Source organism: Lagenorhynchus albirostris, chromosome 15, assembly GCF_949774975.1.
Source record: "Lagenorhynchus albirostris chromosome 15, mLagAlb1.1, whole genome shotgun sequence".
Classification (NCBI taxonomy): domain Eukaryota; kingdom Metazoa; phylum Chordata; class Mammalia; order Artiodactyla; family Delphinidae; genus Lagenorhynchus; species Lagenorhynchus albirostris.
In genome coordinates, this window is record NC_083109.1 from 13,197,923 (window position 1) to 13,212,786 (window position 14,864).

At 45.5% G+C, this 14,864-nt stretch overlaps 1 long non-coding RNA gene across 2 annotated transcripts in view; it reads right to left on the bottom strand.

The window, feature by feature from the left end:
- Nucleotides 1-6,436, bottom strand: part of LOC132505308 (uncharacterized) — a 42,894-nt gene extending 36,458 nt beyond the window's left edge. The window contains exon 1 of one of the 2 annotated variants that reach the window (XR_009535355.1): nt 6,299-6,436. This is a non-coding gene — a long non-coding RNA (uncharacterized LOC132505308). The remainder of the gene's footprint in view (nt 1-6,298) is intronic. The other variant, XR_009535354.1, reaches the window with a different exon arrangement.
- Nucleotides 6,437-14,864: the final 8,428 nt, after the last annotated feature.

Consider the following 14,864-nt stretch of genomic DNA (forward strand, 5'->3'; position numbering starts at 1 on the left):
TGGTGTTGAGAACACTGATAGATGTTCTAAGGGCATCAAAGGATCCTTCTCCATGCTATTCCTTGGAAGCACTATTAATTTAAAAATAATAAATAATATAATAATTAAACACATTTCATTTTAAATGAAAGAAAATTAAACATTAATTAATAAACTCAAGTGTTTACAGGTTTCTTAAGGGCCAACTCTTACTGCAACTTAATTAGGAAGCTCAGCTGAAAAGCGATTAAACAGGTTGATGGAGCCCCGGTTGATTCAGGGCTGCATAGAGACACAGCCTTTATTAGTCTTCTCTGCTTCTATGAAAGTAAAGTAGGTTTGTGTTCCACCTGGGGACTAATCCATTTGTCACTGTGAAATCTCTAAGGACAGGGATGTCCATTTCAAACCTAATTTCTGCTGCCTTTTCATCTTAGTGGTTTGGGAATGGAGTTTATCTGCCTCGACCCTAGTATATTTTGGTTCCCCCATGCAACTATCTAGTGCCCTCAGTGAAATTTCAGTAGAACATTAACAATTTGTTTTCTCTGATACCAGCTGCATCCGTCAAAGGCTTGGACCCAGGCCCTAAAGAAATGTCACTCTTTCCCCCTTTGTAATGGTTTTATGCAAATAACAACCAAGGCTTTGTTTTGTGATAACAATTTCAAGGAGAAAGATGACTGGAGGAGAGAAGGAAACAGAAGAAAGAGAAAGAGAGAGAAGGAGAGGAGAGAGAGGGAGGGAGAGAGACGAAGAGGCAGAGAGAGAGAAAGGGAAGGGAGAGAGGAAGGAAGAGGGAAGTGATGAGGAGATGGGATCTTGGAGAGAAAGGAGAGAGGATAGAAGGGAGGTGTGGGGAAGGACCAGTGTGTGGATGTCCAAACAAAAATATACCCAGTCAGGGCTTCCCTGGTGGCACAGTGGTTGAGAGTCCGCCTGCCGATGCAGGGGACACGAGTTCGTGCCCCGGTCCAGGAAGATCCCACATGCCGCGGAGCGGCTTGGGCCCATGAGCTATGGCCGCTGAGCCGGCGCGTCCGGAGCCTGTGCTCCACAACGGGAGAGGCTGCAGCAGTGAGAGGCCCGCGTACAGCAAAAAAAAAAAAAAAAAATATATATATATATATATATATATATATATATAGACACCCAGTCCTACACAACACGGCGGGATGGCGGCGAAGACCAGTTCCTGCTCGGAGCAACTCTCAGCATTGTTGTGACGGGAACGAATGAGACACGGTGTGACAAATGCTGTGGAAAGGGTCCAGTGTTCCTGACACAATATTAGTTGCTCCGGCGCAAGCCAGGGGAGGGAAGCCATTCCAGCAAGTCAGGGAGTGGAGGAAGGATTTTCAAAGCGAGGCCGACTTTCCCGTGGGGGCACACAAGCACTTCCCAAGAGCACGTGGGCACCGATCCTCAAACTCCATGTGATAACATTCCCTACTGACCCACCTGAAAGCGCTCTCGCTGCCCACCTTTCCCATCTCCCCTTCACAACTGGCCTTTCCCATTTTAGAAGGAGCGGTGAGATCTTCACCCACCCAGAGTCTCCGCACGGTACTTTGCTTCAGGGCTGGTGGGCCTCCCACAGGTTCAACAAGGGGGCAGGTTGTTACATTGGGGGCTGAGGCGGTGTCCTTTCACTAAGACTTCCCGATCCCCTCCATCCGCTTCATAAAGATGTGCATTTCCAATAAAATGTTGCTTTGATGTTTAATAATTATTTATCCAAATACGTCATTTTGATCACTTGGGTGTTACAAATTCCAAAGATAAATCCAATTCTAAACATAGTTAGTTCATAAGTAAAATAATTTACAGGGTAAAAATGTATTGAAATAAGACAAAATCACCAGGAAGAAGAGGAGGGGATCTTTCGAGGAGAAAGGGAAATGATCCATATTCTTAATGGTTAAGAAAAATGTAATATATTTTTTGGAAGGATAGTGGCTATTCAACGACTATGCTATTTAGCTTTAATTAGATACATTTTAAAGGATGATACAGCAGTTTTATGCAAAATATCAACATTTACGCTACTCTGTCATTTACACAACTTTGTCATTTTGTTCTTTGCATTTGACTCTAGGTTTTTCCAGAAGAGCTGTTTGCTAACTAAGAACCCAACTCCTTTGAGCCTCTTCTGTTGTTCTTTGCTTCCATGACTAGACCTGACTTCCTCTTTGGGGCTAATTTTTCACCCCCCAAATCTGCATTTGTATCAATTCATGAGAAAGATACAAAGTGGATGAGAGTGCAGCCCAGATCTTTCTGGCATCCAGAGCCTGAGCAGTGAGTGGACCGAACTCGCTCAACAGCCACAGGGCCTGGGCCCATCCACCAGCTCTACTGTAAGAGAGTGGAACTCATGCCTTGTAAAGCTAGCCGTTGCCGCCTGTCATGGGCTGTGTGGGTGTCCCACTCACGGAACATTTCCTGTGTCCTCCCAGGCTCTTCCCCATCCCAGTGGAGGCCATATAATTGACATTGCACATGAGATGGGGAAGGACGTTGTGGTGTCCCTCTTGGGCAAATATTTTAAGCCATGTCATCTTCCTCTTGCCACGGTGACTGTAGGAGGAAGCGCCAAGATAGAGCCTCTGTGAGCCTGGGTCCCAATACGAAGAGGTCCCAGCTGACCCTGAAGCGACAATGCAGCCTTCGTGAGAAGGAACTGGTTTGTATTTTCAGCCACTGAGATTTTGATCTCGTTTGTTACCGAAGCACAACCTCACCCACCCTGTAGAACGAGTCATTTGCAAATAGCCAAAACTTCAAATATTGAATCTGTAAAAATGCAGAATTATTTATATTCAGCTCATTGTTGTAACCACTTCTTTTCCATCTACAAAACTTGCAGCCCTTCATCAAGTGGAATTTTCGCATCCGCTGTTTTGGAATAAATTCCATAAATGGACAAATTTGCACTCTCTCCTCTGATTTGCCTTCATAAAGGACCCAGGGATTCACCACTGTGATGGTTAATCTTATGTGTCAACCCCACTGGGTCATGGGGTGCCCAGATATTTGGTTAAATATTGTTTCTGGGTGTGTCTTTGAGGAAGTTTCCAGATGAGATTCTCACTGAAATGGGTGGACTGAGTAAGGCAGATTGCTTCCCTAACGTGCGTGGGCATCTTCCAATCTGCAGAGGGCCTGAATAGAACAATAGAGGAAGGGAGAATATGCTCTTCACGCCTGATTGCTTGAATGGGGACATGGGTCTTCTCCTGCCCTTGGACTAGGACTTAACCATTGGCTCCCCTGGTTCTCAGGCTTTTGGACTCAGACTGGGACTACGTCACTGGCTCTCCTGGGTCTCCAGCTTACAGATGGAAGATCATGGGACTTCTCAGCCTCCATAATCATGTGAGCCAATTCCTTACAATAAATTGTATAAACACACAAACACGCATACACATCTCCCGTTGGTTGTTTCTCTGCAGAGCCCCGACTAATAAACCCACCCTGTCGGATTTTGCTACTTCCCATAGATTCTTGAGCACTGTGATTACTTCTTTACTCCTGCCTTCTATGACCTTTGTGACATTTCTGGAAAAGCCCATTTCCTGCTCTGACCCAGGGTCAGAGGCTCTCATCAATAAGGAGGCCTGGTGTCCCTCAACATTTGCTATCAAATAAGAATGTAAACATGAAGGTCTTTCTGACAGAAACACCATGTGTAGCTAATGGAGACCAGAGAAAGTGATTTATTAGCCCAGAAAACTCAGGGAAACTGATTAGTGAGTCAAAAGGGCACACTTTTGCTGCTCCACCAAAGCACGTGCAGACGAAGACACCGTCCTACATGTGCCAGGTCACTTGATGAATGGCCAGCCCTGAACGCGGGGGGGAAGCTTTGCTCCTTTAAGCCAACCAAGCAGCTCATTTACACAATTTTTTAAACCTCCATCTTAGACAGTGATTTTCTGGATTAATGGTGGTAAAGCAACTGAAATTCTCACTTTGCAACTGAAAGAGATTTTTCCCTCCATGCACATAAATGTTTCCCCACCTATCTGAGGTCTTGGCAGATCAGGGGTCCAGCATTCTTAAACGCTGAGGGAAGGGGGCTTCCCTGGTGGCGCAGTGGTTGAGAGTCCGCCTGCCGATGCAGGGGACACGGGTTCGAGCCCGGTCCGGGAGGATCCCACATGCCGCGGAGCGGCTGGGCCCGTGAGCCATGGCTGCTGAGCCTGCGCGTCCGGAGCCTGTGCTCCGCAACAGGAGAGGCCACAACAATGAGAGGCCCGCGTACCGCAAAAAAAAAAAAAGTTGATGGAAGCCAGAGCACCCAATCCAGCATCGAAGTCCTGAATGACGTCAGCCCCACCTGGGTAACCCACACTTCACCACATTCCAATGGCTCTGGCTTGAGTTTTTTCCTCAGTCTCTCCACTGTTGGACTAATTAAAGCCATCCTAAGTTACTTGTATGCTGCCTTAAAGGGACAGAAGGATACCTTCTGGAGGAATGAAGGGAGAGAACTGATAACTTGAGGACTCTTCTTGCAGAACCAGCTGAATCTGAGGCTGAGTAGTAACCAGCTCTCCGGGGTGACATCAGAGACCCTCTAGAACCTATTGCCATGTGTCTGCAATCCTACGGTCACTACTCCTTCTGGGCTGAGACACTGGACAACCCTTTTTAGATGCAAACATCATATAACTGGATGATTGTATCAGTCAGAACACTTGGTTGCATGCAACAGAAAAGCCAAGTTAAATAACTTCAAATTAAAGGAATTTACAACATCAAATAACTAAGAAGTGCAAAGAGTAGTTTCTTAGTTTCAGGCACAGCTGGATCCAGATGCTCAAATGATGTCCTCAGGTCCTGACTAACGTCTCCTGGTCTCTCACTTCCTCCTTTCCCTCTCAGGTTCATTCTTAGAGAATCTTCTGTCAAGGCTGCAGGAAAGACTAAGTCCAGTGGAAATGAATTCCTGCCTCACTCCCACAAGCCACAACAACAGACACATTGCGTCTCATTGGTCCTGTTGGGGCCCAGGGCAGGCTGCCCCAAAATATGCTTCAATGGCATATTGATTGTTTTGGATTGAAGTGACTTGAGAAACAGCTGGTGGAAAAAAAATAATATAAAAAAACACAGACCTCCCCACCTTTCTCTCTAAAAGTGGTAAATAAATCTCCCATGTGAAGGTCCCTTCCCTATACCAGGAGGAGAGACAGCATCCTTATCACCAGAGTCAGGGAATTCCAGGCGAAGAAAGCTGTATAAACTAACTCTGTTACTCCTTCATTAGTCTGCTGCCCCAAGCACTAGCCCCTTTGCTAAATCTTCACAAATAATTGTTTCTTTGTCTAAAAATGATTTACAAACAGCCTGCTTTGGTCACTTCAGGGGTCCCACTTGTCTGAGACCTCCGTGTGTAGGAATTACATTGGTTTTCTTCTCCTGTTTATTTGTCTTGGGACAATTTAATTAGACCAGCAACAAGAACTCATGAGGGTGGGGGTACATTTCTCCTTCCCCAACAGTCCTGTTGTCACATGCCCATCCCTGGACCAATCAGAGTCATCAGGAAAGGAAAGCCCTGATGGCCTTAGCCCACCTGACCTGAAGGGCTGGTCAAACCATTTGGATGAGAGTCAGGGAATGGTTTCCCAGGGAAATTGGGATTTGGATAGCAAAAGGTGATACAGTGGATTCTGGGCAGCCAAAAAAATACTGTACATTACAAAAATCGTATTCATTAAAGAGATTTATAAACTGAAGTGGGACGCACAGAAACAAAGTTTCCCTTTCCTTCTATCTGAAGGGAAACCCATGAACCTGTTTACCTGGGTTGACGTCTCATAATAGGTACCTGTGACCTTGGAAAGAGAAATCTCCTTAGTATTGGGACACAGAGAAGGAAATTTGGCCCATAGAAAGGAATGAAAAAGTCCTAGGTGGAGTAGGAACCAAGACAGCAAGGTGCTAGGGAATGGTGGCAACCAGCAGGATGGAGGGAGATATCTAGACGGGATCATCAACATAACAGGGATGAAAGCTACCACTGATACAGGGCTTACTGCATGCCACTACCCCAATCACTCTGCGTGCATTAACACATTCACGTCTCACAACAATTTTACGAGGGTCATATTATCTTGATTTCCATTTTACAGTTAAGACAATGGGGACACAGAGTAAACTGCCCAAAGTCACAGCTAGTGGTGGGGATACTGAGATTTGAACCCAGGCAGTCTGTCCCAAAGTTCACTCGCCCAGAAAAGAGAGTGAGGAAATCACCCAGAACCAGAGAACCAAGATGGTGCTGCTGGAAGGGAATGCTGAAACTTACTAGATTCTGAAGTCAATTCAAAGAGATTCACTCTTCGCTGGTGCCTTGGAGCTATCTCTAACTGTGTTCACTCCATTCCCAGGTTCCAGGTGGCAAGGTGGCTGCGGCACCTCCAGCTTCATCCTCCATGTTCAACCCAGCAGGAGAGAGCCGGGAGCTTCCAGGCAAGTCCTGAGACTCATGCTGTCATGTGCTCACCCCCATGAATCACTGTTGCTGGGAGCACCACATACTGATTGGCTTAGCTCTAGAAATGCTACATGCTGATTGGGTCAGCTCTAGAAATGCTACATGCTGATTGGGTCAGCTCTAGAAATGCTACATGCTGATTGGGTCAGCTCTAGAAACGCTACATGCTGATTGGGTCAGCTCTGGGTCTTGGGCTTGCCTTCTGACGCCCAGATGCTATGGATTGAAGGTGGGGAAGGAAGGAAAATGGGGGAGGGGGTTGAGAGTGCTCTGTTTCCAAAATAAAGTGATAGAGGTGGGGGGTATTAAAGACAACTATTCACAATACCCAGGCTACTATGTGAGAAAAGTTCATTTTTTTTCTTATATAACTTGGAAGCAATCAAAATGCATGTAACCCACAGTGACCTCTGCCAGAGTGTCATCTGTGTCCTTCAGATTCATCTGTTTGTCTTTGGAAAATGGATTTGAAATCACTGACCTATTGTTTATGGGGTCTCTTGATTCACTGGATGTATGAGCTCACCAGTCACCGCTGGTGAGTTCATGTGTTGGTGAGGTCAAGCCGCACGTTTATGAAATGTCTTGTCTGCCTTAAAAGAAGGGACCATTCATTTGTAGTGAGGTGGATGGACCTAGAGTCTGTCATACGGAGTGAAGTAAGTCAGAAAGAGAAAAACAAATACCATATGCTAACACCTATATATGGAATCTACAAAACAAAAAAGAAAGGGTCATGAAGAACGTAGGGGCAAGACGGGAATAAAGACGCAGACCTACTAGAGAATGGACGTGAGGACATGGGGAGGGGGAAGGGTAAGCTGGGACGAAGTGAGAGAGAGGCGCGGACATATATACACTACCAAATGTAAAATAGATAGCTAGTGGGAAGCAGCCGCATAGCACAGGGAGATCAGCTTGGTGCTTTGTGACCGCCTAGAGGGGTGGGATAGGGAGGGTGGGAGGGAGGGAGACGCAAGAGGGAAAAGATATGGCGATATATGTATATGTATAGCTGATTCACTTTGTTATAAAGCAGAAGCTAAACACACCATTGTAAAGCAATTATACTCCAATAAAGCTGTTTAAAAAAAAAGGGACTATTCCTTCTCCCCCGTCCTTGGGGGCAGGCCAGAGTGCAGAACGATCCTTCAATGGAAACCACATCTTCTACAAGACCTCAGCAGAGGAAGGAATTGAGACAACGACCTAGATGGATATTTCTTTCCTGCAAATGCACAGGTAAGGGAGCTTTCTCACCACATCCATTTGGATGAACTGTGGTCCCTTACTGAGAACACAAGATTCTACCCGGGCCTCTTCAAGGATGAAGGATGTGTCTTCCTTGTTAATACAGTGCCTAGCTCCACATTGGTGCTAGATAAATGTGAACTGATGGCTGAAAATGCATATGTAAACGTAGGGGTTGGCTACCGCTCGAAACAGCCAAGCCCCCGACCCTCTTCAGGGTTGGATGGTCCAAGGCCGTGGTGTGAATACATTGGGAGAAAGAACAAGAAGGGCTTCTCTTGTCTCGGGTGCCCTGAAAACCTGCCCGCCTGCCACCCTCGGAGGCTGCGTCACTCAGGGATCTTTGTTTGCATCCCATAGACGCTGAGTCCAGCCAACTTAAGGGGAAAAAAGAAGTTCCTGGAAGGACATGGTTACGTTCAAAAAAGGAAGAACCAGGGCTTCCCTGGTGGCGCGGTGGTTGAGAGTCCGCCTGCCGATGCAGGGGACGCGGGTTCGTGCCCCGGTCCGGGAAGATCCCACGTGCCGCGGAGCGGCTGGGGCCGTGAGCCATGGCCGCTGAGCCTGTGCGTCCGGAGCCTGTGCTCCGCAACGGGAGAAGCCACAGCAGTGAGAGGCCCGTGTATTGCAAACAAAAACAAAAACAAAACAAAGCAGCTTTGTCTGTGATAGGGAAAAACATGGCGGCCTCTAGAATATCTGTTGGCCGAGACAATGGCGTGGTTACAGATGTTAAAATAAACTAGAAAAGTAGATATCAGTAAGAATCAAATTCAAAGACGTTGTTAAATAAAACCAAGCAAGTTAGAGAAGGATGCATACAGTAAAATACCATTAATATAAACATTTAAAATATACCAAGTAATATATTTATTTGGGAGTATAAATAAGTTCATTAAAAGTGTAATATGCATGAGCATGGTAAGAAAACAGTTATGGGGATAGTTATTTCTTGGGGAGAAGGAGGGAAATACATGGGAGAGGAGAGTGCAGGAGCTTCAAATGCACATCTGAAGTCGGATCTCTTATGATAGAGTGGTGAGTACCCAGATGCTTGTGACCTAACACTTTTCTGCATGTATAAAATGCTTCCTTAAAAAAAAAAAATCAAGCGGCAAGCGTACAACCATTGCCCGAGTTCTCGTCTGCTCTGCCCTGAAATGATCTCTGTCCCCATGAGTCTGCACATCTTCTTAGATGACCTCAGAGGCGTGGGCAGTCTCGCTGATCCCACTTAGCGGCAGCTCATCCCTGCTCCACTTTCAGGATCCTTTTGCAGTTTCTGCGGTGTTGCTGGGGAGTGAAGATGCCCTCCTGCCCACAGCGCTTGTCTCATTGTAATTTCTCTATTGATCATCAGTCAGGATTCAGGAAGGAACTGCAGGCATGGCCATCTCCCCAAGGGAACCTGGACATCGTCCAGCTGCACAGAATCAGGAGATTGATGGTCAGGTCTGATCGGTGCTGGGATCCGCGTGAGCCTGCAGGTCTGGGCAGGAGTAGGCAGGCGGAGAGCGGAGAGCGGAGAGGTCTGACACTCACAGGGAGAGATGCAGCGGGGGACTTGGTGCCCCACCCTCTCTCTGTCTCCTGGCCTGGACTGGTAGAATCCTAATTCCTCCTCACTGAGACTGATGGGGGCAGGTGGGGGTGCCCATCTCCGCCCTCCTTCCCCCTAGCCTGCTGTGAGCCTGGAATTCCAACATCAGAGATTTCTTCCTGTTTGGCTTTCTACCAGTCCCTTCTTGGTGGGATGGCGGGTGGAGCGATGTCTGCCTACACTGTAGCAGGGGCTTCTGGAAGGCAATGTGGGTCTATCTCTGGGGGTGAAACAGAGGGCAGAGTAGGGGGAGTTGGGAGGAAGGAGAAAGCCCTGTACTAGATGCTGTACAAGCTTCCATCCTCCCAGTTTTCCTGGGGGCTAACACAAGTCTATGCTGGGGAGGAGAGGGGTGGGTATGAGGCAGAAGGAGAATTACTTCACCTCAGAGTCAGTAGTTAATGTCACCTCCTATGGCTGAGTATTCTTGCTTGTGTTGGGATGGACCTAACAGATAAATGATTCTAAAGAATTAAAGTATAGAATAGCCGTTAGTAACCAGAAGCTCCTGCTGTACAGAACACACACAGTCACCCTCAGGCAGAAGCGGAAGATCAATTACAAGGGAAGGAGAGGTTTACACGGACTCTGAGTCAACGAGAAAAACCCCAGTGGAAATCAGTGCCAGTGTATGTGCAGAGTATTTCCTCGGAGCTCTGCTCCCTACTTCTAAGTGAATCTGACATAGGAAAGTGTATCTACTAAAATGTGTTTGGATGTCAACAACCAAAGACCCCGTTAACACAGACTTAGAGAGTCATATTCATTGTCGCCTCTAACAGAAACGATGATTAATTCAGCTTAACCACACCCATCTTTCTGCTCTGCCTTTGCTCACTACGTCGGCTTGGCTTGTAAGCGTGTCTCCTCTTGCTCACATAATGGCTGCTTTGCTTCCAGCATCTTGTCCTTGACCAACTGTTTTCAAAGCCAGGAAATAGAGTTTCTTCTTGCGCATCCATTTTATGAAAGATGAACGCTTTTCCTAGAAGATTCTCCAGACCCCAGAATAAATGTCCTCTCCCATTGCATTGGTCAGACTTGGATTCCACAGCCACTTCTGGTTGCAGGGGAGGCTGAGGAAGATGTTTCTGGCATATTTATGCTCTATGGTGGGAGGAGTGCCATACTCCTCCTGGGAGGGAAATGGGGACTAAGGTTGGGCTGGTGAACCTTAGCTCCTACCCCTGCAAGAATGTGTCTTCATGGGGGCTGTATGGACATTTAAGCAGGATAATTATTTGTTGTGATGGCTGTCTCATCATTGCAGGTCATACAGTAGCATCCCTGACCCCACTAAATGCTAGAAAGGACATCAGCCATTCAGTTATTAGGACACCCCAAGCCTCCCCTAGATGTTTCCAGATGCTCTCCAATGACTGGGACTGTCCCCAGTCTGTACCAAGGATTCTTAAAACGTGTGAAATGTCTACAAGATTCAGAGATAATGATTGGCGTGGGTTGAGGGCAGGGCCCACCCCCAGACAAGCTCAGTTTCTGGTCTATTTTACAAGTTGAATTTTTATCAGGTGTTTTCTTTGATAATAATGTTTATCCCTAGAAATAGTTGAGAATGACTATTCGATTCTACACTGGAGTTATGGGGATTCAAAACTACCTTTTTCAATGTGAGAAGAAGCGGTCAACATGGTAATTTTACTCAGCAAATATTCTGACCAAATTTTTATAGTTGATAGAATAAATTGTGTTTTCTTCTCTTCCTCACTTTTAGGGGGCCTCTATCTCCAGGATTCACGCCTCATTCACATCAGAGATGGGTCTTAGAAACTCTTGAGTGTGCTGACCTCAAAGTCATAGAAAACTAAAACATTCCAGGTAAAGAAATCCTGTCAAATTGTTTCTTTTTGTTTTCAGGGTTTTTTTTTTCCCCCTTCTAACTCATGCATTTACAGCATGTTGCAAGAATGGGAGAATTCAGCGTGCACTTTTTTTCCCCTCCTTTAGAATGGAAAAAATAAAACTTGGCTAGAGTTGAGTGCCTCTTAATCCCCAATAGAAATCTGACATTTTCATTTCGCTTTTTCACCCTCTCTAATCCTCACACAGCCCAAGGTGGGGGAGCGGTTCGTCCCTCCAGCAGAGTTACAATAATCCCACCCAGTAATAACAAAGACATGCCTGAGGGTTCCGGTGGAGATTGAAATGTCCCAAGCCCAACCCTTTTCTAAGATGATGAAAAGTTGATCTGGGCATGGCCCCAAGTGTTACTTCTCAGAATCCAAGTAGCATTGTCCCTGGCGCCTCACCCTTTCGGGGGAGGGGGGCCGAGGTGCTTGTTAAGGGTGGGCTTCACCAAATGAGCAGGAGGGGTGACCGGGCACCAGGCTTGGGGGACTCAGGATCCCTGCAGCAGTTCCCGACTGGGGCCGCTGTTTGGTTCTGTCAAAGACCAGGGCACCCGCGGAGACAAGGAAACAGACAACATGACTCATCCTGGCTCAGAGCCCAGAAAATGTATGCTAATGCCTTCATGCAGACAAAAATAAGATTAGAGAGAGATTGAGTGCAAAAAATGCCCAACCTCAAATGACACTTATCTTCAGTCCATTAACAGGGAGAACCAATAATTTGCTGAGATCCAAAGAGTCAAAGAGAAAATCCTCACATGAGTGAAGTTATGTATTAAGTCAATTTTGTCCTCCCCAAACCCCTGCTCCTCTGGATAGACTCTGCCGGAGCTCACCAATATCCCTAGCTCCCCACTTCCAGGCCCACAGGAGGATCAGACTTCCCCACCCCGTTATAGTCTGAAAAGGACATGTGACCACTCCCAGCCAATGAAATCCAAGAGAAAGTGACAGGTGCTAAGTCCAGGCAGATGCTTATAGGGGCTGGAATATGATGTGCTGTGCTCCCTTCCCATGCCATGGTGGTCAGGGTGGGCCTGTACTGAGATGGTGCAGCCTCCATCACACTGGATCACTGAATGACTGCAATGAACAGAGCCCCCCAAACAACCCACATATGGACGTAAAGTGTGAGAAAACTTCTGTTGTGATAAGCCATGGAGATTTCTGTCTTGTTTGTTACTGCAATCCTGATTAATATCCCCAGCATCTTCCACCACGATATCCTACAGATGGACACATGAAAAGCCCATGACTTCCTCTAAACATACATGCAAAAGCTTATTGGTGTTCAAGTTCCTCCAGGGGAAAAAAAAAAAATCATAAGTGTTACAGATGAAACAGTGGCTGTCTTCAGCAAGTCAGAACTATTGCCCCAATATTGAATCTGATGAAAGGGAAAGAAGCATTTAAAAGTGCTGACATCAGGGATGGACACTTTAATGGCTATGTCAAAGGAGACCTAAATTTAGAAATAGAGTCTAGTGACAGGTAGGAATGAACCATTGGGACTTGGGTGCTTGGTCCCATTTGGGGATTATTTGAGCTACATAACTGTCATCCACGTTATGAGTGAGACAGCCTGGGACCTAGGACCCTTTGCTGCAATGCTTGCACCTAGACAAACGTCTTCTTAAGCAACAAAATACAAAGAAACTTTAAGGGACTAAAAATAACTGTGTGCATGTGCAGTTGGGGCAAATTATGGACAACAAGATACAACAAGACCAAAACAATACCCAACTGCCACTTCTGAAGAGCCAGGAGCAAAAACAGAGTGTTGGGAGCAAAAGCAGGGTACTGCGCATGCCCCCTGCACACAACACCACCTAGCCACCCTACCCGACCTCTGGACACACCTCTGCCCTCACCCCGTATAAGGAACTAGCTCGCTCCCCTCGGGGAGCGAGCAAAGGAACCCGTTACTAGTTTTTGCTCCCCACGCTGCTGCTGCAGCAGCGGCCCCAATAAAGCCTTGCCTGAATTTCTTGTCTGGCCTCTGGTCAATTTCTATTGATTGGGGAAGGACAAGAACCCTGGTGGGTAATAAGAGTATATTACATCTTAAATCTATTAAGAAGTAGGAGGAGAAAACAGAGGAAATATATTCTTCTCAAGAGGCTGGTCAACATGTCTTAGCCACAACTGCATAAATCAAGAGACTCAATTGTTTTTGTTCCGAAGAGTGAGATATAAAGAGATGTAAGAAGGTTGGTGAACTGCAAGTGTAAAACACCAAAAATGACTTTATTTTATGAAAAAAGCCAAACCAAAAAGCTTGGCTCAGTGTAGTAGACAAGTGTCGATTTTGGCCCCAGCACACACACACACACACTATTTTCAGTAACAAAACATTCCCCATATATTTTCCAGGAGACCCCTGCCTACCCTACAGTTGCAAGCCAAGAAAAATGGAAACATATGTCCACACAAAGATGTGCATATGAATGTTTACAGCGGCATTATTCATGACAGCCAAGAAGTGGAAACAATCCAATACCCACCCAACTGGTGGATGGATTTAAGAAACAAAAAACTGTGCTGTATCCATACCACGTCCCTTTTTGTTGCTAAATAGTATTCCAAACTATTGGTACAAACCGTCGCCTAGATGAATCTCACAAATATTATGCTAAGCAAAAGAATCCAGGCTTAAAAAGTCACATAGTGAATGATGCCATTTATATGACATTCTTGAAACAGAAACTAGAGGGATTGGGGGTCAGATCAGTGGCAGCTGACAGTTGGGGACAGAAGAGAGGTTGGCTGCAAAGCGGCCACACAAAGAAATTTTGAGGATTATGAAGCTGTTTTGTATCCTGATTGTCATGGTGGACGCACAGATCTATACAGGTCTTACGGTGCATAGACCTGCGCACCCGTGAAAGGATTATTGTACAGCAGGATCATTTTTAAAATTAAAAAAAATTTTTTAAAAACTCACTTTGTTTAAATTGGGTTTTGGGACTCTGAAATGGATCTGCTGGATCAGAAGCTCTTTGGAAGATAATTCGATGGTATCGTTTTTTAAAAGTTGGATCATTAAAGCAAATATACATATTCAATTCTTGAGCGAATTGATTATTTTTTGGAGGGAATCAGGGAATAAAATGTAACAAATATAGTGTTGATTTTGATGGCATTCCAGCCAATTAGCACGGTTCATTTGAGTGTTTAGTTCAATTTGGGTGGCTAAAAATATTTACTTATATAACTAAATGTATATGTCATTTCAGAAAATATGGAAATGCAATTTTTTTAAAACGGAGGTGCCTGATTTCTATGGGTGGTCTTTCGTCATATCACTCTAAAATTTCCAAACCTTCTGCAGTATTTATGATTGTTCTGCTGTGTCTCTTAGATAAGAGACCATGGTGTCTTTGTAACCCAGATCCTATTCAATATAAACATTCAAGGGAGGAAGGAAGGAATGCAGTAGGACAGGAGTAGGTTCTGCTGCCTTTTTTTTTTAATGGAGTTTGAAAGATAAAATTTTTTTTAAATGAAGATGATAAAGGGGGCACCGGCAAGGAGGAAAGGGAAAAATCAAAAGCTCTGCCGGTTCTTCAAGAAAACTCTATGTAAAGAGATATCTTTCTTCCTTATTAACTGAACTCTGATGTTATTTGAAGAAGTTGTATTCCCAGATAAAAAAAAA